The 23,590-nt window shown below is 45.5% G+C and overlaps 1 long non-coding RNA gene across 1 annotated transcript in view; it reads right to left on the bottom strand.

Annotated features, from left to right (window-relative positions):
• LOC134933267 (uncharacterized) overlaps nucleotides 1–23,033 on the bottom strand; it is a 286,515-nt gene extending 263,482 nt beyond the window's left edge. The window contains exons 1-3 of the long non-coding RNA XR_010179661.1: nucleotides 20,574–23,033; nucleotides 7,552–7,682; nucleotides 3,076–3,206 (exon numbers count right to left, since the gene is read on the bottom strand). This is a non-coding gene — a long non-coding RNA (uncharacterized LOC134933267). The remainder of the gene's footprint in view (nucleotides 1–3,075; nucleotides 3,207–7,551; nucleotides 7,683–20,573) is intronic.
• Nucleotides 23,034–23,590: the final 557 nt, after the last annotated feature.

Genomic DNA, 23,590 nt, shown 5'->3' with positions numbered 1-23,590 from the left:
AGAGATGACAGCTCCTTGGCTTTCTCCTCCGGGAGAAACACTTTTTTCTGGTCTGTGTCCAGAACCATCGCCAGGAACAGTAGACGTGTCGTAGGAACCAGCTGTGACTTTGGAATGTTTAGAATCCAACCTTGCTGTTGTAGCACCTTCCGAGATAGTGCTACCCCGACTAACAACTGCTCCTTGGACCTCGCCTTTATGAGGAGATCGTCCAAGTACGGGATAATTAAAACTCCCTTTTTTCGAGGGAGTATCAATATTTCGGCCATTACCTTGGTAAACACCCTCGGTGCCGTGTACAGTCCAAACGGCAGTGTCTGGACTTGGTAATGGCAATCCTGTACCACAAATCTGAGGTACTCCTGGTGAGGATGGTAAATGGGGACATTCAGGTAAGCATCCTTGATGTCCAGGGATACCATGTAATCCCCCTCGTCCAGGCTTGCAATAACCGCCCTGAGCGATTCCATCTTGAACTTGAATTTTTTATGTATGTGTCAAGGATTTTAAATATAAAATGGGTCACACCGAACCGTGCGGTTTCGGTACCCCAAACAGTGTGGAATAGTAACCCCTTCCTTGTTGAAGTAGGGGTACCTTGACTATTACCTGCTGGGAATACAGCTTGTGAATTGCCTCTAGCACAGCCTCCCTGCCTGAGGGAGTTGTCGGCAAGGCAGATTTGAGGAAACGGCGGGGGGAAGACATCTCGAATTCCAGCTTGTACCCCTGAGATACTACTTGAAGGAAACAGGGATCCACCTGTGAGCGAGTCCACTGATCGCTGAAATTTTTGAGGCGGCCCCCCACCGTACCTGGCTACGCCTGTGGAGCCCCCGCGTCATGCGGTGGACTCAGAGGAAGCGGTAGAAGAATTTTGATTCTGGGAACTGGCTGACTGGTGCAGCTTTTTCCCTCTTCCCTTGTCTCTATGCAGAAAGGAAGCGCCTTTGACCCGCTTGCTTTTCTGAAGCCGAAAGGACTGTACCTGATAATACAGTGCTTTCTTAGTCTGTGAGGAAACCGGAGGTAAAAATTTTTCCTCCCAGCTGTTGCTGTGGATACGAGGTCCCAGAGACCATCCCCAAATAATTCCTCACCCTTATAAGGCAGAATCTCTATGCGCCTTTTAAAGTCAGGATCACCTGTCCAGTGACAGGTCTCTAACACCCTCCTGACAGAATGGACATTACATTAATTTTGGATGCCATCCGGCAAAATATCCCTCTGTGCATCCCTCATATATAAGACAACGTCTTTAATATGTTCATATGTTAACAAACTAGTATCCCTGTTTGACAGGGTCACCGACCACGCTGCAGCAGCACGATCTGCAGGTCTCAGTCTAGTACCTGAGTGTGTAAATACAGACTTCAGGATAGCCTCCTGCTTCAACAGGTACCTTCAAAGTGGCCGTATCCTAAGACGGCAGTGCCACCTTTTTTGACAACCGTGTGAGCGCCTTATCCACCCTAGGGGATATCTCCCAGCGTAACTTATCCTCTGGCGGGAAAGGGTACGCCATCAGTAACTTTTTAGAAATTACCAGTTTCTTATCGGGGGAACCCACGCTTTTTCACACACTTCATTCACTCATCTGATGGGGGAACGAAACACTGCCTGCTTTTTCTCCCCATACATAAAACCCATTTTTAGAGGTACTTGGGTTAATGTCAGAAATGTGTAACACATTTTTTTATTTTTTATTGCCGGGATCAAGTCACGGATGTTCCTAGTGGATTGTGTATATGTCTCAACCTTGTCGACACTGGAGTCAGACTCCGTGTCGACATCTGTGTCTGCCATCTGAGGGAGCGGGCGTTTTTGAGCCCCTGATGGCCTTTGAGACGCCTGGGCAGGCGCGGGCTGAGAAGCCGTCTGTCCCACAACTGTTACGGCATCCAGCCTTTTATGTAAGGAGTTGACACTGTCGGTTAATACCTTCCACCTATCCATCCACTCTGGTGTCGGCCCCACAGGGGGCGACATCACATTTATCGGCATTTGCTCCGTCACCACATAAGCCTCCTCATCAAACGTGTCGACACAGCCGTACCGACACACCGCACACACACAGGGAATGCTCTGACTGAGGACAGGACCCCACAAAGCCCTTTGGGGAGACAGAGAGAGAGAGTATGCCAGCACACACCAGAGCGCTATATAATGTGGGGATTAACACTATAACTGAGTGAATTTTCCCCAATAGCTGCTTGTATATACAATATTGCGCCTAAATTTAGTGCCCCCCCCTCTCTTTTTAACCCTTTGAGCCTGAAAACTACAGGGGAGAGCCTGGGGAGCTGTCTTCCAGCTGCACTGTGAAGAGAAAATGGCGCCAGTGTGCTGAGGGAGATAGCTCCGCCCCTTTTTCACTGACTTTTCTCCCGCTTTTTTATGGATTCTGGCAGGGGTATTTATCACATATATAGCCTCTGGGACTATATATTGTGATTATTATGCCAGCCAAGGTCTTATTATTGCTGCTCAGGGCGCCCCCCCCAGCGCCCTGCACCCTCAGTGACCGGAGTGTGAAGTGTGTATGAGGAGCAATGGCGCACAGCTGCAGTGCTGTGCGCTACCTTGGTGAAGACTGATGTCTCCTGCCGCCGATTTTCCGGACCTCTTCTTGCTTCTGGCTCTGTAAGGGGGACGGCGGCGCGGCTCCGGGACCGAACACCAAGGACGGACCTGCGGTCGATCCCTCTGGAGCTAATGGTGTCCAGTAGCCTAAGAAGCCCAAGCTAGCTGCAAGCAGGTTGGTTCGCTTCTTCTCCCCTTAGTCCCTCGGTGCAGTGAGCCTGTTGCCAGCAGGTCTCACTGTAAAATAAAAAACCTAACATATACTTTCATTCTAGAAGCTCAGGAGAGCCCCTAGTGTGCATCCAGCTCGGCCGGGCACAAAGATCTAACTGAGGCTTGGAGGAGGGTCATAGTGGGAGGAGCCAGTGCACACCAGGTAGTCTAAAAGCTTTCTTTTAGTTGTGCCCAGTCTCCTGCGGAGCCGCTATTCCCCATGGTCCTTACGGAGTTCCCAGCATCCACTAGGACGTCAGAGAAAATAATATTAATTACCTGTCTTGGGTCAGCTACTCCTGACGTTCTATCTTCAATATATGCTTTGTTGTAAAGATGACCTCACAGAAGCCCAGAAATGTAGTTTACTCCGCTGATGATCTCACAATTCAATCATAGAGAAGGTCCACCTGAAAAAAGAAGATAGAGGCGCGATAATATGTTCCTGATAGACATGAATATTTATTACGGTTTCTTTATATAGTACCACAAAAACGTAGTGCTGTATAGAGAACACAAGTCATCCATATCAGTCCCTGCCCCATAGGAGCTTACAGTCTAAATTCGCTAACACACACACACAAATTACACACAGTGTTGCATAAATATCTCCTGTTGGCAGGGAGATTTCACACTAAAACAATTGGATTATTGGAAGTAAAATCTTCAAGTATAATAAATGTGATAAACGGCGTAGTCACAAATACCCTATCCGACACCAATTTAACAATACAATATAACAGCAGTAAAGCAGCTGCCTGAAGGCGCCATTCAGTCCCGCACAACACGAAGTCAGGAGAATAGCAGGAACAATGTGAAACCCAACTCTACAGTGATGGATAGTGCTGTGCATCTATACCCCAGCACCAAACATACTTTGCCGCTCAAATGAGAGCCTAGCTATAGAGAACTGGCGTATAATAAACAAATATATTCATTAACAAAGAGTAACAAACAAGATATACACTGACCATAATCACCAAAACATAGAGAACAGATTACAGCAAATAGCAGCCAGGCCCCCTCGCAAGTGCACGTATTTTATAGTGGGGAAAAAACATAAATACAGGTTGAGTATCCCTTATCCAAAATGCTTGGGACCGGAGGTATTTTGGATATCGGATTTTTCCGTATTTTGGAATAATTGCATACCATAATGAGATATCATGGCAATGGGACCTAAATCTAAGCACAGAATGCATTTATGTTTTATATGCACCTTATACACACAGCCTGAAGGTAATTTTAGCCAATATTTTTTATAACTTTGTGCATTAAACAAAGTGTGTCTACATTCACACAATTCATTTATGTTTCATATACACCTTATACACACAGCCTGAAGGTCATTTAATACAATATTTTTAATAACTGTGTGTATTAAACAAAGTTTGTGTACACTGAGCCATCAGAAAACAAAAAGTTTCACTATCTCACTCTCGCTCAAAAAAGTCCGTATTTCGGAATATTCCGTATTTCGGATATTTGGATATGGGATACTCAACCTGTATAAAATAATATCTAAAAACATATGAACTATCAATATAAAATATATACAATATATAAATATAAAAAATATAAATATCAAAAATATACTGTGGAAAAACTATATACAGATGGGTTCACGATTATTTTGGCTAGTTTGCTGCGCCTAGGCACAACATGGTTTATTAACATAAACCCTTCATCTATTGTTCTCAGCTGCAATACAATACAGAGAACAATACAGCAGGGGATTAAGTCATTACAGCAGGGGAATAAATCCGACTGCCCAGTCTCAGTTAATCCTATTAAAGGTCAAGATAAACATGGACCCATCTGTATATTAGAAATATATTTTTTAAGTAAAATACAAGGGCTTAATTGACAGAACCAAACAAATAGTGATACTGCAATTGCGTTCAAATCAAAACAAAATATAAAAATATAAATCGGAACAATAAGCTCAACCAGGTGAAAGCTATTGCAGCAAAGGTGACCTAAAACATCCCAGAAGACTGAGCCGTAATGTTGTCCAGTCCAAGGAGATCAACTGGTCAGGGACAGAGACACCACATTCCTATAGGATAGAAGAAAAATACTCGGGCCCACTAGCCCCATCCTAAATCTCCTGCATAGTTTGACATGAAAAGAAAGCCACAGATAACTCAGCTATTAGAGCTATCAGTCGGTTTCCTCAGTGGAAAACTGCTAGAAAAAGCTGTTCCATAGCATGGTCAGTATGTACAGCCAATATAGGAAAACAAGTGAGTTCCACAGAGTAGCTCTGAACAGAAGACTAGGGTGCTGAAATCAACAGATGTGATAGAGAGCCAGCGAGACAGATGAGAAAGTGAAGGGAACAGTTCATGCAAAGGACAACCAGACTGCAGCAGGTAAGTATCAGCAGCCTGACTCAACAGAGTAGCCCTGAACAAGAGACTGGGGTGAACAAATCAATAGAAGTGATAGAGAGCCAGCGAAACAGACGAGAAAGTGAAGGGAACAGTTCACGCAAAAGACAAACAGGCTGCAGCAGGTAAGTATCAGGAGCCTGGCCCCACAAAATAGCACTGAACTGGTGACTGGGGTTACCAGATCAAAGTGAAAGTAACAGTTCAAGAAAAAGACAACTAGGCTGCAGCAGGCAAGTATCAGGAGCCTGGCTTCACAGAGTAGCCCTGAACAGGAGACTGTGTGACCTGAGTAACAGCAGGTAAGGGAATGATGATGGCTTAACACAAGTAGACATCAAGGAGATCAGGGTGTCCATCATCACAGGAGCATGGAAGTGGAACAGCAAACTAAGCAGCAGTCACCAGGGCCTCACAGACACAAGCTACAGCATTCAAAATGGGGCAGACGGAAGACCCCAGCAGCAGAGAAGCGACCAGCGAGTAGGAACATTCAGCAGAACAGAACCCCAGCGCTGCAGCAACCACTGGAGAGCAGCAGTCACCAGGGAGGAAGCCATAAGTAGGAGCCACCACGCGGTAGAGGATGTCCCTCAAGCCAAATCAGTGCAGCAATGTGCCCACTTTAATAACATTATCAATAATAGGAAACTCTTAAGGCCGGTACTCACCAGCCGATGCGGGAGAGATGTGTGCTGAGCGAACCGCTCAGCACACATCTCTCCCGCCGCTCAGCACAGCGCGATGTGTGCTGAGCGATGCGGGGGAGGACGGGGGGGCGCTCATTTCACCCAGCGGGTGAAACGAGCGACCTGCTAGATTGGCCTGCACCACAGGCCAATCTAGCACCAGCGATACGCGGGGCTGCGCATCGCTATCGCTGTGGGGGCTACACACGGAGCGATCCTGCTTAAAATCTAAGCAATCTAGTCAGATTACTTAGATTTTAAGCAGCGATCGCTCCGTGAGTACCCCCCTTTATTATAATAGCAATAATCGGTGCCCCTTTTAATGGATTATCAATAATACACATAGCGAGTGTGTGTGTGTGTATAAATATATATATATATATATCTACACATGCACACAAGTATACACATATATAGGGGCATATCCAAGTGAGAGCGAAAGCTGCCCTCCCCCTATTATGATGGCTTCCATACCCGTCCTACCCGGTTCGCCTGCATCCACCTATTTATAGTGTACATTAACATACCCATACAGAGTGTAGATACAGACCTACAATATATGTGCATGTACACAGCATGCATACATATACAGCAGGAGTAGGCAACGTCCAGCACTCCAGATGCCGTGGAACTGAACATCCCAGCATGCCCAGCTACAGTTATAGCTTGCCCTAACTGCAAAACATGGGGCAAGACATGCTGAGATGTGAAATTACATGGCAGCTGTAGTGCTGAACGTTGCCTATATACATAGCATACATATATTTACATAATATACACATACATACAGTATACATAGTATACACATACTGTACATATACATAGTATACACATACATATACATAGTATACATAATCAAAGCATACACACACATACCTATAAATATATATGTTTATCTATATAAAACATCATGAAATATATACAGCCATTAGCCATCAGCCTGATGACAGCCGGGCAAGCAGCTGCACTATGTAGCCTGCTATAATGAACCGCCCGGTGACCTCGTCTAGGCCCGCACTCCTGCTATAGAGGCCGTGGCTATCAATCTCCGGAGCCTACCGTGGATTTCCCTGATATCCTAGCAGCCCAGTCCAAACTTCAGCGGAGGAGCCTATAAAGATGGAAACTAGGCGTGCGGAGCTAGAGGAGGCCCTATCACAAAAACCCATTATAATTACAATTTATGCAACGCTGTACCCACAATATAACTCATTCATATTAGTCCCTGCCCCACTGGAGCTTACAGACTACAATTCCTAACACACAAGCGCTCAAACACATGAATATTTCATTGCACCTAGCCTTCTTGGCAGGGTGATTTCTCACAAAGAGCCCTATTTATTTTACCTACATTTATACAAAAGTAGGTGAAAATGAACATTTTCACCTACTTTTGTAGAAATTAAGAATAGTGGCCATTCATTAGAATACTAATACAGGAGATATCACCTATCTCCTGCTCAGATTTCAGTCTTGATCTGGCCCACTGTACCCATACAATAGTATGAGGATCTAAATTCATCAAGCTCTCAAAATGTCTTTAGGAAGAACGTGTATAGAAAACACATATTTAATAAATATTAATGTATTTCAGAAACATATTACCGCGCCTCTACAGGTCTAGAACCAAAGTCTAGCCTGCGTTATCTGTAATTAATAATAATATTAATTACCTGTCTTGGGTCAGCTACTCCTGACGTTCTATCTTCAATATATGCTTTGTTGTAAAGATGACCTCACAGAAGCCCAGAAATGTAGTTTACTCCGCTGATGATCTCACAATTCAATCATAGAGAAGGTCCACCTGAAAAAAGAAGATAGAGGCGCGATAATATGTTCCTGATAGACATGAATATTTATTACGGTTTCTTTATATAGTACCACAAAAACGCAGTGCTGTATAGAGAACACAAGTCATCCATATCAGTCCCTGCCCCATAGGAGCTTACAGTCTAAATTCGCTAACACACACACACAAATTACACACAGTGTTGCATAAATATCTCCTGTTGGCAGGGAGATTTCACACTAAAACAATTGGATTATTGGAAGTAAAATCTTCAAGTATAATAAATGTGATAAACGGCGTAGTCACAAATACCCTATCCGACACCAATTTAACAATACAATATAACAGCAGTAAAGCAGCTGCCTGAAGGCGCCATTCAGTCCCGCACAACACGAAGTCAGGAGAATAGCAGGAACAATGTGAAACCCAACTCTACAGTGATGGATAGTGCTGTGCATCTATACCCCAGCACCAAACATACTTTGCCGCTCAAATGAGAGCCTAGCTATAGAGAACTGGCGTATAATAAACAAATATATTCATTAACAAAGAGTAACAAACAAGATATACACTGACCATAGTCACCAAAACATAGAGAACAGATTACAGCAAATAGCAGCCAGGCCCCCTCGCAAGTGCACGTATTTTATAGTGGGGAAAAAACATAAATATAAAATAATATCTAAAAACATATGAGCTATCAATATAAAATATATACAATATATAAATATAAAAAATATAAATATAAAAAATATACTGTGGAAAAACTATATACAGATGGGTTCACGATTATTTTGGCTAGTTTGCTGCGCCTAGGCACAACATGGTTTATTAACATAAACCCTTCATCTATTGTTCTCAGCTGCAATACAATACAGAGAACAATACAGCAGGGGATTAAGTCATTACAGCAGGGGAATAAGTCCGACTGCCCAGTCTCAGTTAATCCTATTAAAGGTCAAGATAAACATGGACCCATCTGTATATTAGAAATATATTTTTTAAGTAAAATACAAGGGCTTAATTGACAGAACCAAACAAATAGTGATACTGCAATTGCGTTCAAAGCAAAACAAAATATAAAAATATAAATCGGAACAATAAGCTCAACCAGGTGAAAGCTATTGCAGCAAAGGTGACCTAAAACATCCCAGAAGACTGGGCCGTAATGTTGTCCAGTCCAAGGAGATCAACTGGTCAGGGACAGAGACACCACATTCCTATAGGATAGAAGAAAAATACTCGGGCCCACTAGCCCCATCCTAAATCTCCTGCATAGTTTGACATGAAATGAAAGCAACAGATAACTCAGCTATCAGAGCTATCAGTCTGTTTCCTCAGTGGAAAACTGCTAGAAAAAGCTGTTCCATAGCATGGTCAGTATGTACAGCCAATATAGGAAAACAAGTGAGTTCCACAGAGTAGCTCTGAACAGAAGACTAGGGTGCTGAAATCAACAGATGTGATAGAGAGCCAGCGAGACAGATGAGAAAGTGAAGGGAACAGTTCATGCAAAGGACAACCAGACTGCAGCAGGTAAGTATCAGCAGCCTGACTCAACAGAGTAGCCCTGAACAAGAGACTGGGGTGAACAAATCAATAGAAGTGATAGAGAGCCAGCGAAACAGACGAGAAAGTGAAGGGAACAGTTCACGCAAAAGACAAACAGGCTGCAGCATGTAAGTATCAGGAGCCTGACTCCACGGAGTAGCACTGAACTGGTGACTGGGGTTACCAGATCAAAGTGAAAGAAACAGTTCAAGAAAAAGACAACCAGGCTGCAGCAGGTAAGTATCAGGAGCCTGGCCCCACAAAATAGCACTGAACTGGTGACTGGGGTTACCAGATCAAAGTGAAAGTAACAGTTCAAGAAAAAGACAACTAGGCTGCAGCAGGCAAGTATCAGGAGCCTGGCTTCACAGAGTAGCCCTGAACAGGAGACTGTGTGACCTGAGTAACAGCAGGTAAGGGAATGATGATGGCTTAACACCAGTAGACATCAAGGAGATCAGGGTGTCCATCATCACAGGAGCGTGGAAGTGGAACAGCAAACTAAGCAGCAGTCACCAGGGCCTCACAGACACAAGCTACAGCATTCAAAATGGGGCAGACGGAAGACCCCAGCAGCAGAGAAGCGACCAGCGAGTAGGAACATTCAGCAGAACAGAACCCCAGCGCTGCAGCAACCACTGGAGAGCAGCAGTCACCAGGGAGGAAGCCATAAGTAGGAGCCACCACGCGGTAGAGGATGTCCCTCAAGCCAAGTCAGTGCAGCAATGTGCCCACTTTAATAAAATTATCAATAATAGGAAACTCTTAAGGCCGGTACTCACCAGCCGATGCGGGAGAGATGTGTGCTGAGCGAACCGCTCAGCACACATCTCTCCCGCCGCTCAGCACAGCGCGATGTGTGCTGAGCGATGCGGGGGAGGACGGGGGGGGGCGCTCATTTCACCCAGCGGGTGAAACGAGCGACCTGCTAGATTGGCCTGCACGGCAGGCCAATCTAGCACTAGCGATACGCGGGGCTGCGCATCGCTATCGCTGTGGGGGCTACACACGGAGCGATCCTGCTTAAAATCTAAGCAATCTAGTCAGATTACTTAGATTTTAAGCAGCGATCGCTCCGTGAGTACCCCCCTTTATTATAATAGCAATAATCGGTGCCCCTTTTAATGGATTATCAATAATACACATAGCGAGTGTGTGTGTGTGTATAAATATATATATATATCTACACATGCACACAAGTATACACATATATAGGGGCATATCCAAGTGAGAGCGAAAGCTGCCCTCCCCCTATTATGATGGCTTCCATACCCGTCCTACCCGGTTCGCCTGCATCCACCTATTTATAGTGTACATTAACATACCCATACAGAGTGTAGATACAGACCTACAATATATGTGCATGTACACAGCATGCATACATATACAGCAGGAGTAGGCAACGTCCAGCACTCCAGATGCCGTGGAACTGAACATCCCAGCATGCCCAGCTACAGTTATAGCTTGCACTAACTGCAAAACATGGGGCAAGACATGCTGAGATGTGAAATTACATGGCAGCTGTAGTGCTGAACGTTGCCTATATACATAGCATACATATATTTACATAATATACACATACATACAGTATACATAGTATACACATACTGTACATATACATAGTATACACATACATAGTATACATAATCAAAGCATACACACACATACCTATAAATATATATGTTTATCTATATAAAACATCATGAAATATATACAGCCATTAGCCATCAGCCTGATGACAGCCGGGCAAGCAGCTGCACTATGTAGCCTGCTATAATGAACCGCCCGGTGACCTCGTCTAGGCCCGCACTCCTGCTATAGAGGCCGTGGCTATCAATCTCCGGGGCCTACCGTGGATTTCCCTGATATCCAAGCAGCCCAGTCCAAACTTCAGCGGAGGAGCCAATAAAGATGGAAACTAGGCGTGCGGAGCTAGAGGAGGCCCTATCACAAAAATAAGAATTTACTTACCGATAATTCTATTTCTCGTAGTCCGTAGTGGATGCTGGGGACTCCGTAAGGACCATGGGGAATAGCGGCTCCGCAGGAGACTGGGCACATCTAAAGAAAGCTTTAGGACTATCTGGTGTGCACTGGCTTCTCCCCCTATGACCCTCCTCCAAGCCTCAGTTAGGATACTGTGCCCGGACGAGCGTACACAATAAGGAAGGATCTTGAATCCCGGGTAAGACTCATACCAGCCACACCAATCACACCGTACAACTTGTGATCTGAACCCAGTTAACAGCATGATAACAGAGGAGCCTCTAGAAAAGATGGCTCACTACAGCAATAACCCGATTTTTTGGTAACAATAACTATGTACCAGTATTGCAGACAATCCGCACTTGGGATGGGCGCCCAGCATCCACTACGGACTACGAGAAATAGAATTATCGGTAAGTAAATTCTTATTTTCTCTAACGTCCTAAGTGGATGCTGGGGACTCCGTAAGGACCATGGGGATTATACAAAAGCTCCCAAACGGGCGGGAGAGTGCGGATGACTCTGCAGCACCAAATGAGAGAACTCCAGGTCCTCCTCAGCCAGGGTATCAATTTTGTAGAATTTTACAAACGTATTTGCTCCTGACCAAGTAGCTGCTCGGCAAAGTTGTAAAGCCGAGACCCCTCGGGCAGCCGCCCAAGATGAGCCCACCTTCCTTGTGGAGTGGGCATTTACAGATTTTTGGCTGTGGCAGGCCTGCCACAGAATGTGCAAGCTGAACTGTACTACAAATCCAACGAGCAATAGTCTGCTTAGAAGCAGGAGCACCCAGCTTGTTGGGTGCATACAGGATAAACAGCGAGTCAGTTTTCCTGACTCCAGCCGTCCTGGAAACATATATTTTCAGGGCCCTGACAACGTCTAGCAACTTGGAGTCCTCCAAGACCCTAGCAGCCGCAGGCACCACAATAGGCCGGTTCAGGTGAAACGCTGAAACCACCTTAGGGAGAAACTGAGGACGAGTCCTCAATTCCGCCCTGTCCGAATGGAAAATCAGATAAGGGCTTTTACAGGATAAAGCCGCCAATTCTGACACGCGCCTGGCCCAGGCCAGGGCCAACAGCATGACCACTTTCCATGTGAGATATTTTAACTCCACAGATTTAAGTGGTTCAAACCAATGTGACTTTTGGAACCCAAAAAACTACATTGAGATCCCAAAGTGCCACTGGAGGCACAAAAGGAGGCTGTATATGCAGTACCCCTTTTACAAACGTCTGAACTTCAGGGACTGAAGCTAGTTCTTTTTGGAAGAAAATTGACAGGGCCAAAATTTGAACCTTAATGGACCCCAATTTCAGGCCCATAGACACTCCTGTTTGCAGGAAATGTAGGAATCGACCCAGTTGAATTTCCTCCGTCGGGCCTTACTGGCCTCGCACCACGCAACATATTTTCGCCAAATGCGGTGATAATGTTTTGCGGTTACATCCTTCCTGGCTTTGATCAGGATAGGGATGACTTCATCCGGAATGCCTTTTTTCCTTCAGGATCCGGCGTTCAACCGCCATGCCGTCAAACGCAGCCGCGGTAAGTCTTGGAACAGACAGGGTCCCTGCTGGAGCAGGTCCCTTCTTAGAGGTAGAGGCCACGGATCCTCCGTGAGCATCTCTTGAAGTTCCGGTTACCAAGTCCATCTTGGCCAATCCGGAGCCACGAATATAGTGCTTACTCCTCTCCATCTTATCAATCTCAGTACCTTGGGTATGAGAGGCAGAGGAGGGAACACATACACTGACTGGTACACCCACGGTGTTACCAGAGCGTCTACAGCTATTGCCTGAGGGTCCCTTGACCTGGCGCAATACCTGTCGAGCTTTTCCCAACGGTTTATAATCATGTGGAAGACTTCTGGGTGAAGTCCCCACTCTCCCGGGTGGAGGTCGTGCTGAGGAAGTCTGCTTCCCAGTTGTCCACTCCCGGAATGAATACTGCTGACAGTGCTATCACATGATTTTCCGCCCAGCGAAGAATCCTTGCAGCTTCTGCCATTGCCCTCCTGCTTCTTGTGCCACCCTGTCTGTTTACGTGGGTGACTGCCGTGATGTTGTCCGACAGGATCAACACCGGCTGACCTTGAAGCAGAGGTCTTGCTAAGCTTAGAGCATTGTAAATGGCCCTTAGCTTCAGGATATTTATGTGAAGTGATGTCTCCAGGCTTGACCATAAGCCCTGGATATTCCTTCCCTGTGTGACTGCTCCCCAGCCTCGCAGGCTGGCATCCGTGGTCACCAGGACCCAGTCCTGAATGCCGAATCTGCGGCCCTCTAGAAGATGAGCACTCTGCAACCACCACAGGAGGGACACCCTTGTCCTTGGTGACAGGGTTATCCGCTGATGCATCTGAAGATGCGACCCGGACCATTTGTCCAGCAGGTCCCACTGGAAAGTTCTTGCGTGGAATCTGCCGAATGGGATTGCTTCGTAGGGAGCCACCATTTTACCCAGAACCCTTGTGCATTGATGCACTGAGACTTGGCTCGGTTTTAGGAGGTTCCTGACTAGCTCGGATAACTCCCTGGCTTTCTCCTCCGGGAGAAACACCTTTTTCTGGACTGTGTCCAGGATCATCCCTAGGAACAGAAGACAAGTCGTCGGAACCAGCTGCGATTTTGGAATATTGAGAATCCAATCGTGCTGCCGCAACACTACCTGAGATAGTGCTACACCGACCTCCAACTGTTCCCTGGATCTTACCCTTATCAGGGAATCGTCCAAGTAAGGGATAACTAAAATTCCCTTCCTTCGAAGGAATATCATCATTTCGGCCATTACCTTGGTAAAGACCCGGGGTGCCGTGGACCATCCATACGGCAGCGTCTGAACTGATAGTGACAGTTCTGTACCATAAACCTGAGGTACCCTTGATGAGAAGGGTAAATTTTGACATGAAGGTAAGCATCCTTGATGTCCCGAGACATCATGTAGTCCCCTTCTTCCAGGTTCGCAATCACTGCTCTGAGTGACTCATCTTGAATTTGAACCTCTGTATGTAAGTGTTCAAAGATTTTAGATTTAGAATCGGTCTCACCGAGCCGTCCGGCTTCGGTACCACAACAGTGTGGAATAATACCCCGTTCCCTGTTGCAGGAGGGGTACCTTGATTATCACCTGCTGGGAATACAGCTTGTGAATGGCTTCCAAAACTGTCTCCCTGTCAGAAGGAGACATCGGTAAAGCCGACTTTAGGAAACGGCGAGAGGGAGACGTCTCGAATTCTAATTTGTACCCCTGAGATATCACCTGAAGGATCCAGGGGTCTACTTGCGAGTGAGCCCACTGCGCGCTGAAATTCATTGAGACGGGCCCCCCACCGTGCCTGATTCTGCTTGTAAAGCCCCAGCGTCATACTGAGGGCTTGGCAGAGGCGGGAGAGGGTTTCTGTTCCTGGGAACTGGCTGATTTCTGCAGCCTTTTTCCTCTCCCTCATTGTTCACGAAAAGACTGCGCCTGATAATACGGCGTCTTCTCATGTTGAGAGGCGACCTGGGGTACAAACGTGGATTTCCCAGCTGTTGCCGTGGCCACCAGGTCTGAAAGACCGACCCCAAATAACTCCTCCCTTTAATAAGGCAATACTTCCAAATGCCGTTTGGAATACGCATCACCTGACCACTGACGTGTCCATAACCTTCTACTGGTAGAAATGGACAACGCACTTAGACTTGATGCCAGTCGGCAAATATTCCGCTGTGCATCACGCATATATAGAAATGCATCTTTTAAATGCTCTATAGGCAAAAATATACTGTCCCTATCTAGGGTATCAATATTTTTAGTCAGGGAATCCGACCACGCCAACCCAGCACTGCACATCCAGGCTGAGGCGATTGCTGGTCGCAGTATAACACCAGTATGTGTGTAAATACATTTTAGGATACCCTCCTGCTTTCTATCAGCAGGATCCTTAAGGGCGGCCATCTCAGGAGAGGGTAGAGCCCTTACAAGCGTGTGAGCGCTTTATCCACCCTAGGGGGTGTTTCCCAACGCACCCTAACCTCTGGCGGGAAAGGATATAATGCCAATAACATTTTAGAAATTATCAGTTGTTATCGGGGGAAAACCACGCATCATCACACACCTCATTTAATTTCTCAGATTCAGGAAAACTACAGGTAGTTTTTCCTCACCAAACATAATACCCCTTTTTGGTGGTACTCGTATTATCAGAAATGTGTAAAACATTTTTCATTGCCTCAATCATGTAACGTGTGGCCCTACTGGAAGTCACATTTGTCTCTTCACCGTCGACACTGGAGTCAGTATCCGTGTCGGCGTCTATATCTGCCATCTGAGGTAACGGGCGCTTTAGAGCCCCTGACGGCCTATGAGACGTCTGGACAGGCCCAAGCTGAGTAGCCGGCTGTCTCATGTCAACCACTGTCTTTTTTACAGAGCTGACACTGTCACGTAATTCCTTCCAACAGTTCATCCACTCAGGTGTCGACCCCCTAGGGGGTGACATCACTATTACAGGCAATCTGCTCCGTCTCCACATAATTTTTCTCCTCATACATGTCGACACAAACGTACCGACATACAGCACACACACAGGGAATGCTCTGATAGAGGACAGGACCCCACTAGCCCTTTGGGGAGACAGAGGGAGAGTTTGCCAGCACACACCAGAGCGCTATATATATACAGGGATAACCTTATATAAGTGTTTTTCCCCTTATAGCTGCTGTATCTTTAATACTGCGCGTAATTAGTGCCCCCCCTCTCTTTTTTAACCCTTTCTGTAGTGTAGTGACTGCAGGGGAGAGACAGGGAGCTTCCCTCCAACAGAGCTGTGAGGGAAAATGGCGCCAGTGTGCTGAGGAGATAGGCTCCGCCCCCTTATCGGCGGCCTTATCTCCCGTTTTTCTATGTATTCTGGCAGGGGTTAAATGCATCCATATAGCCCAGGAGCTATATGTGATGCATTTTTTGCCATTCAAGGTGTTTTTTTTTTTATTGCGTCTCAGGGCGCCCCCCCCCCAACGCCCTGCACCCTCAGTGACCGGAGTGTGAAGTGTGCTGAGAGCAATGGCGCACAGCTGCAGTGCTGTGCGCTACCTTGTTGAAGACAGGACGTCTTCTGCCGCCGATTTTCCGGACCTCTTCTGCCTTCTGGCTCTGTAAGGGGGCCGGCGGCGCGGCTCTGGGACCCATCCAGGCTGGGCCTGTGATCGTCCCTCTGGAGCCAATGTCCAGTAGCCTAAGAAGCCCAATCCACTCTGCACGCAGGTGAGTTCGCTTCTTCTCCCCTTAGTCCCTCGATGCAGTGAGCCTGTTGCCAGCAGGTCTCACTGAAAATAAAAAACCTAAACTAAAACTTTCACTAAGAAGCTCAGGAGAGCCCCTAGTGTGCACCCTTCTCGTTCGGGCACAAAGATCTAACTGAGGCTTGGAGGAGGGTCATAGGGGGAGAAGCCAGTGCACACCAGATAGTCCTAAAGCTTTCTTTAGATGTGCCCAGTCTCCTGCGGAGCCGCTATTCCCCATGGTCCTTACGGCATCCACTTAGGACGTTAGAGAAAACCCATTATAATTACAATTTATGCAACGCTGTACCCACAATATAACTCATTCATATTAGTCCCTGCCCCACTGGAGCTTACAGACTACAATTCCTAACACACAAGCGCTCAAACACATGAATATTTCATTGCACCTAGCCTTCTTGGCAGGGTGATTTCTCACTAAAACAATTGGATTATTGGAAGTAAAATCTTCAAGTATAATAAATGTGATAAACGGCGTAGTCACAAATACCCTATCCGACACCAATTTAACAATACAATATAACAGCAGTAAAGCAGCTGCCTGAAGGCGCCATTCAGTCCCGCACAACACGAAATCAGGAGAATAGCAGGAACAATGTGAAACCCAACTCTACAGTGATGGATAGTGCTGTGCATCTATACCCCAGCACCAAACATACTTTGCCGCTCAAATGAGAGCCTAGCTATAGAGAACTGGCGTATAATAAACAAATATATTCATTAACAAAGAGTAACAAACAAGATATACACTGACCATAGTCACCAAAACATAGAGAACAGATTACAGCAAATAGCAGCCAGGCCCCCTCGCAAGTGCACGTATTTTATAGTGGGGAAAAAACATAAATATAAAATAATATCTAAAAACATATGAGCTATCAATATAAAATATATACAATATATAAATATAAAAAATATAAATATAAAAAATATACTGTGGAAAAACTATATACAGATGGGTTCACGATTATTTTGGCTAGTTTGCTGCGCCTAGGCACAACATGGTTTATTAACATAAACCCTTCATCTATTGTTCTCAGCTGCAATACAATACAGAGAACAATACAGCAGGGGATTAAGTCATTACAGCAGGGGAGTAAGTCCGACTGCCCAGTCTCAGTTAATCCTATTAAAGGTCAAGATAAACATGGACCCATCTGTATATTAGAAAGATATTTTTTAAGTAAAATACAAGGGCTTAATTGACAGAACCAAACAAATAGTGATACTGCAATTGCGTTCAAATCAAAATATAAAAATATAAATCGGAACAATAAGCTCAACCAGGTGAAAGCTATTGCAGCAAAGGTGACCTAAAACATCCCAGAAGACTGGGCCGTAATGTTGTCCAGTCCAAGGAGATCAACTGGTCAGGGACAGAGACACCACATTCCTATAGGATAGAAGAAAAATACTCGGGCCCACTAGCCCCATCCTAAATCTCCTGCATAGTTTGACATGAAATGAAAGCCACAGATAACTCAGCTATCAGAGCTATCAGTCGGTTTCCTCAGTGGAAAACTGCTAGAAAAAGCTGTTCCATAGCATGGTCAGTATGTACAGCCAATATAGGAAAACAAGTGAGTTCCACAGAGTAGCTCTGAACAGAAGACTAGGGTGCTGAAATCAACAGATGTGATAGAGAGCCAGCGAGACAGATGAGAAAGTGAAGGGAACAGTTCATGCAAAGGACAACCAGACTGCAGCAGGTAAGTATCAGCAGCCTGACTCAACAGAGTAGCCCTGAACAAGAGACTGGGGTGAACAAATCAATAGAAGTGATAGAGAGCCAGCGAAACAGACGAGAAAGTGAAGGGAACAGTTCACGCAAAAGACAAACAGGCTGCAGCAGGTAAGTATCAGGAGCCTGACACCACGGAGTAGCACTGAACTGGTGACTGGGGTTACCAGATCAAAGTGAAAGTAACAGTTCAAGAAAAAGACAACTAGGCTGCAGCAGGCAAGTATCAGGAGCCTGGCTTCACAGAGTAGCCCTGAACAGGAGACTGTGTGACCTGAGTAACAGAGCAGGTAAGGGAATGATGATGGCTTAACACCAGTAGACATCAAGGAGATCAGGGTGTCCATCATCACAGGAGCGTGGAAGTGGAACAGCAAACTAAGCAGCAGTCACCAGGGCCTCACAGACACAAGCTACAGCATTCAAAATGGGGCAGACGGAAGACCCCAGCAGCAGAGAAGCGACCAGCGAGTAGGAACATTCAGCAGAACAGAACCCCAGCGCTGCAGCAACCACTGGAGAGCAGCAGTCACCAGGGAGGAAGCCATAAGTAGGAGCCACCACGCGGTAGAGGATGTCCCTCAAGCCAAGTCAGTGCAGCAATGTGCCCACTTTAATAAAATTATCAATAATAGGAAACTCTTAAGGCCGATACTCACCAGCCGATGCGGGAGAGATGTGTGCTGAGCGAACCGCTCAGCACACATCTCTCCCGCCGCTCAGCACAGCGCGATGTGTGCTGAGCGATGCGGGGGAGGACGCTCATTTCACCCAGCGGGTGAAACGAGCGACCTGCTAGATTGGCCTGCACAGCAGGCCAATCTAGCACCAGCGATACGCGGGGCTGCGCATCGCTATCGCTGTGGGGGCTACACACGGAGCGATCCTGCTTAAAATCTAAGCAATCTAGTCAGATTACTTAGATTTTAAGCAGCGATCGCTCCGTGAGTACCCCCCTTTATTATAATAGCAATAATCGGTGCCCCTTTTAATGGATTATCAATAATACACATAGCGAGTGTGTGTGTGTGTATAAATATATATATATATATATATATCTACACATGCACACAAGTATACACATATATAGGGGCATATCCAAGTGAGAGCGAAAGCTGCCCTCCCCCTATTATGATGGCTTCCATACCCGTCCTACCCGGTTCGCCTGCATCCACCTATTTATAGTGTACATTAAACATACCCATACAGAGTGTAGATACAGACCTACAATATATGTGCATGTACACAGCATGCATACATATACAGCAGGAGTAGGCAACGTCCAGCACTCCAGATGCCGTGGAACTGAACATCCCAGCATGCCCAGCTACAGTTATAGCTTGCCCTAACTGCAAAACATGGGGCAAGACATGCTGAGATGTGAAATTACATGGCAGCTGTAGTGCTGAATGTTGCCTATATACATAGCATACATATATTTACATAATATACACATACATACAGTATACATAGTATACACATACTGTACATATACATAGTATACACATACATATACATAGTATACATAATCAAAGCATACACACACATACCTATAAATATATGTTTATCTATATAAAACATCATGAAATATATACAGCAGCCATTAGCCATCAGCCTGATGACAGCCGGGCAAGCAGCTGCACTATGTAGCCTGCTATAATGAACCGCCCGGTGACCTCGTCTAGGCCCGCACTCCTGCTATAGAGGCCGTGGCTATCAATCTCCGGGGCCTACCGTGGATTTCCCTGATATCCTAGCAGCCCAGTCCAAACTTCAGCGGAGGAGCCAATAAAGATGGAAACTAGGCGTGCGGAGCTAGAGGAGGCCCTATCACAAAAACCCATTATAATTACAATTTATGCAACGCTGTACCCACAATATAGCTCATTCATATTAGTCCCTGCCCCACTGGAGCTTACAGACTACAATTCCTAACACACAAGCGCTCAAACACATGAATATTTCATTGCACCTAGCCTTCTTGGCAGGGTGATTTCTCACAAAGAGCCCTATTTATTTTACCTACATTTATACAAAAGTAGGTGAAAATGAACATTTTCACCTACTTTTGTAGAAATTAAGAATCGTGGCCATTCATTAGAATACTAATACAGGAGATATCACCTATCTCCTGCTCAGATTTCAGTCTTGATCTGGCCCACTGTACCCATACAATAGTATGAGGATCTAAATTCATCAAGCTCTCAAAATTTCTTTAGGAAGAACGTGTATAGAAAACACATTTAATAAATATTAATGTATTTCAGAAACATATTACCGCGCCTCTCTAGAACCAAAGTCTAGCCTGAGTTATCTGTAATTAATAATAATATTAATTACCTGTCTTGGGTCAGCTACTCCTGACGTTCTATCTTCAATATATGCTTTGTTGTAAAGATGACCTCACAGAAGCCCAGAAATGTAGTTTACTCCGCTGATGATCTCACAATTCAATCATAGAGAAGGTCCACCTGAAAAAAGAAGATAGAGGCGCGATAATATGTTCCCGATAGACATGAATATTTATTACGGTTTCTTTATATAGTACCACAAAAACGCAGTGCTGTATAGAGAACACAAGTCATCCATATCAGTCCCTGCCCCATAGGAGCTTACAGTCTAAATTCGCTAACACACACACACAAATTACACACAGTGTTGCATAAATATCTCCTGTTGGCAGGGAGATTTCACACTAAAACAATTGGATTATTGGAAGTAAAATCTTCAAGTATAATAAATGTGATAAACGGCGTAGTCACAAATACCCTATCCGACACCAATTTAACAATACAATATAACAGCAGTAAAGCAGCTGCCTGAAGGCGCCATTCAGTCCCGCACAACACGAAGTCAGGAGAATAGCAGGAACAATGTGAAACCCAACTCTACAGTGATGGATAGTGCTGTGCATCTATACCCCAGCACCAAACATACTTTGCCGCTCAAATGAGAGCCTAGCTATAGAGAACTGGCGTATAATAAACAAATATATTCATTAACAAAGAGTAACAAACAAGATATACACTGACCATAGTCACCAAAACATAGAGAACAGATTACAGCAAATAGCAGCCAGGCCCCCTCGCAAGTGCACGTATTTTATAGTGGGGAAAAAACATAAATATAAAATAATATCTAAAAACATATGAGCTATCAATATAAAATATATACAATATATAAATATAAAAAATATAAATATCAAAAATATACTGTGGAAAAACTATATACAGATGGGTTCACGATTATTTTGGCTAGTTTGCTGCGCCTAGGCACAACATGGTTTATTAACATAAACCCTTCATCTATTGTTCTCAGCTGCAATACAATACAGAGAACAATACAGCAGGGGATTAAGTCATTACAGCAGGGGAATAAGTCCGACTGCCCAGTCTCAGTTAATCCTATTAAAGGTCAAGATAAACATGGACCCATCTGTATATTAGAAAGATATTTTTTAAGTAAAATACAAGGGCTTAATTGACAGAACCAAACAAATAGTGATACTGCAATTGCGTTCAAAGCAAAACAAAATATAAAAATATAAATCGGAACAATAAGCTCAACCAGGTGAAAGCTATTGCAGCAAAGGTGACCTAAAACATCCCAGAAGACTGGGCCGTAATGTTGTCCAGTCCAAGGAGATCAACTGGTCAGGGACAGAGACACCACATTCCTATAGGATAGAAGAAAAATACTCGGGCCCACTAGCCCCATCCTAAATCTCCTGCATAGTTTGACATGAAATGAAAGCCACAGATAACTCAGCTATCAGAGCTATCAGTCTGTTTCCTCAGTGAAAAACTGCTAGAAAAAGCTGTTCCATAGCATGGTCAGTATGTACAGCCAATATAGGAAAACAAGTGAGTTCCACAGAGTAGCTCTGAACAGAAGACTAGGGTGCTGAAATCAACAGATGTGATAGAGAGCCAGCGAGACAGATGAGAAAGTGAAGGGAACAGTTCATGCAAAGGACAACCAGACTGCAGCAGGTAAGTATCAGCAGCCTGACTCAACAGAGTAGCCCTGAACAAGAGACTGGGGTGAACAAATCAATAGAAGTGATAGAGAGCCAGCGAAACAGACGAGAAAGTGAAGGGAACAGTTCACGCAAAAGACAAACAGGCTGCAGCATGTAAGTATCAGGAGCCTGACTCCACGGAGTAGCACTGAACTGGTGACTGGGGTTACCAGATCAAAGTGAAAGAAACAGTTCAAGAAAAAGACAACCAGGCTGCAGCAGGTAAGTATCAGGAGCCTGGCCCCACAAAATAGCACTGAACTGGTGACTGGGGTTACCAGATCAAAGTGAAAGTAACAGTTCAAGAAAAAGACAACTAGGCTGCAGCAGGCAAGTATCAGGAGCCTGGCTTCACAAAGTAGCCCTGAACAGGAGACTGTGTGACCTGAGAAACAGCAGGTAAGGGAATGATGATGGCTTAACACCAGTAGACATCAAGGAGATCAGGGTGTCCATCATCACAGGAGCGTGGAAGTGGAACAGCAAACTAAGCAGCAGTCACCAGGGCCTCACAGACACAAGCTACAGCATTCAAAATGGGGCAGACGGAAGACCCCAGCAGCAGAGAAGCGACCAGCGAGTAGGAACATTCAGCAGAACAGAACCCCAGCGCTGCAGCAACCACTGGAGAGCAGCAGTCACCAGGGAGGAAGCCATAAGTAGGAGCCACCACGCGGTAGAGGATGTCCCTCAAGCCAAGTCAGTGCAGCAATGTGCCCACTTTAATAAAATTATCAATAATAGGAAACTCTTAAGGCCGGTACTCACCAGCCGATGCGGGAGAGATGTGTGCTGAGCGAACCGCTCAGCACACATCTCTCCCGCCGCTAAGCACAGCGCGATGTGTGCTGAGCGATGCGGGGGAGGACGGGGGGGGGGGGGGGGGGGGGGGGGCGCTCATTTCACCCAGCGGGTGAAACGAGCGACCTGCTAGATTGGCCTGCACGGCAGGCCAATCTAGCACCAGCGATACGCGGGGCTGCGCATCGCTATCGCTGTGGGGGCTACACACGGAGCGATCCTGCTTAAAATCTAAGCAATCTAGTCAGATTACTTAGATTTTAAGCAGCGATCGCTCCGTGAGTACCCCCCTTTATTATAATAGCAATAATCGGTGCCCCTTTTAATGGATTATCAATAATACACATAGCGAGTGTGTGTGTGTGTGTATAAATATATATATATATCTACACATGCACACAAGTATACACATATATAGGGGCATATCCAAGTGAGAGCGAAAGCTGCCCTCCCCCTATTATGATGGCTTCCATACCCGTCCTACCCGGTTCGCCTGCATCCACCTATTTATAGTGTACATTAACATACCCATACA

The sequence above is a fragment of the Pseudophryne corroboree genome, chromosome 6 (genome assembly GCF_028390025.1).
Source record: "Pseudophryne corroboree isolate aPseCor3 chromosome 6, aPseCor3.hap2, whole genome shotgun sequence".
NCBI lineage: Eukaryota > Metazoa > Chordata > Amphibia > Anura > Myobatrachidae > Pseudophryne > Pseudophryne corroboree.
The sequence above is the reverse complement of the archived record's forward strand: the minus strand, read 5'-3'. Positions and strand labels throughout refer to the sequence as shown.